Source organism: Solanum lycopersicum, chromosome 9 (assembly GCF_036512215.1).
Source record: "Solanum lycopersicum chromosome 9, SLM_r2.1".
In the NCBI taxonomy this organism is placed as follows: Eukaryota; Viridiplantae; Streptophyta; class Magnoliopsida; order Solanales; family Solanaceae; genus Solanum; species Solanum lycopersicum.
This window is the reverse complement of record NC_090808.1, coordinates 62,431,638-62,433,670: the sequence shown is the minus strand read 5'-3', so window position 1 is coordinate 62,433,670 and position 2,033 is coordinate 62,431,638.

Sequence of the window (2,033 nt, the reverse complement as noted above, 5' to 3'; positions counted from 1 at the left end):
TTTAACATTACAATTGTTGAAACTTCAAATGGTCGTATTTTTTTCCTTGATATCTTTTGGAGACGATTCCTTTTTAAAACTTGCTTATTTTTTGAGATCTACGCTTTACACTCAATATCTTTTTCTGATTTGACTTTCATTTTTTCCTTATAATTTTCCCCTATATATGGTCTAAAAAAACCGATAAACGTAAAACTATAAGTCGTATGGTCGTGTGTGGAGCTTTATTCGTGTAGATATTGAAAAAATAATCAGGTTGGAAAAAATTGCCTCGATCGGACATCGAATGCATGCTTTATGTCTGTTTATAGTTCAAATTTTTACAAGTACTTCTTTATTGTTACATTTGTTGAAACTTCAAATGACCATAACATTTTCCTCGAGTATCTTTTGGAGGCCGTTCTTTTTTTAAACTTGCTTATTTTTTAAATATCTACGTTGTAGACTCAATAACTTTTTTCGATTTGACTTTCATTTTTTCCTTATATATTTCACCTTATATATGGTCAAAAATTGATAAATTAAAACTATAAGTCCTACGGCCGTGTGTGGCGTTTTATCGCGTAGATATCAAAAAAATAATCAAGTTGGAAAAAAATTATCTCGATCAAACATCGGATGCCGTTTTATGTTCGTTTGAAGTTCAAATTGTCAAAAGTACCCCTTAGCGTTACATTTGTTGAAACTTCAAATAGCCGTAACTTTTTCCTTGAGTATCTTTTGGGGTCAATTTTTTTTTTATAAACTTGCTTATTTTTTAGATATTTACGTGGTAGACTCAATTTCTTTTTCCAATTTGACTTTCATTTTTCCTTATAATTTTGCCCTATATATGGTCAAAAATCGATAAATGTAAAACTGTTATATGACCGTGTATGGTATTTTTTACGCGTAGATAACGAAAAAATAATTAGGTAGAAAAAAATTGCCTCGATCGGACATCGTATGCGTGTTTTATATCAGTTTGAAGTTAAGGTTTTCACAAGTACCCCTTTAACGTTACATTTATTGAAACTTCAAATGGACTTAATTTTTTTGAGTATCTTTATAAGGCGATTCTATTTTTAAACTTGCTTATTCTTTTTCAAATATACGCGGTAGACTCAATCCCTTTGTCTGATTTGACATTCATTTTTTTCTTATATTTTTGCCCTATATATGGTCAAAAGCTGATAAAAGTAAAACTATAAGTTCTATGATCGTGTGTGGTGTTTTTGCTTGTAGATATCGAAAAAATAATCAAGTTCTGAAAAAAATTACCTCAATCAGACATCGGATGCGCGTTTTATATATGTTTCAAGTTAAAATTTTCACAAGTACCCTTTAACGTTACATTTGTTGAAACTTCAAATGGCCATAACATTTTCCTCGAGTATCTTTTGGAGGCGACTCTTTTTTTAAACATGCTTATTTTTCAAGATCTACGCGGTAGACTCAATATCTTTTTCAAATTTGACTTTCATTTTTTCCTTATAAATTTGCCCTATATATGATCATAAATCGATAAATTAAAACAATAATCCTATGGCCGTGTGTGGTGTTTTATGCGTGGATATCAAAAAAATAATCAGGTTGGAAAAAAATTATCTCGATCGGACGTCTGATGCCGTTTTATATCCGTTTGAAGTTTAAATTGTCAAAAGTACCCCTTTAACGTTACATTTGTTGAAACTTCAAATGGCCTTAACTCTTTCCTCGAGTATCTTTTGGATGTGATTCTTTTTTTAAACATGTTTATTTTTTTGAGATCTACGCGGTATATTCAATCCCTTTGTATGATTTGACATTCATTTTTTCCTTATTTTGCCTATATATGATCTAAAACTGATAAATGTAAAACTATAAATTCTATGACCATGTGTGGTGTATTTCGCGTAGATATCGAAAAAATAATGAGGTTGGAAAAAAAATCCTAGATCGGACATCGGATACTCGTTTTATGTCCGTTTAAAGTTCAATTTTTCACAAGTACCCCTTTAACTTTACATTTTTTGAAACTTCAAATGGTCGTAACTTTTTCCTCAAGTATCTTT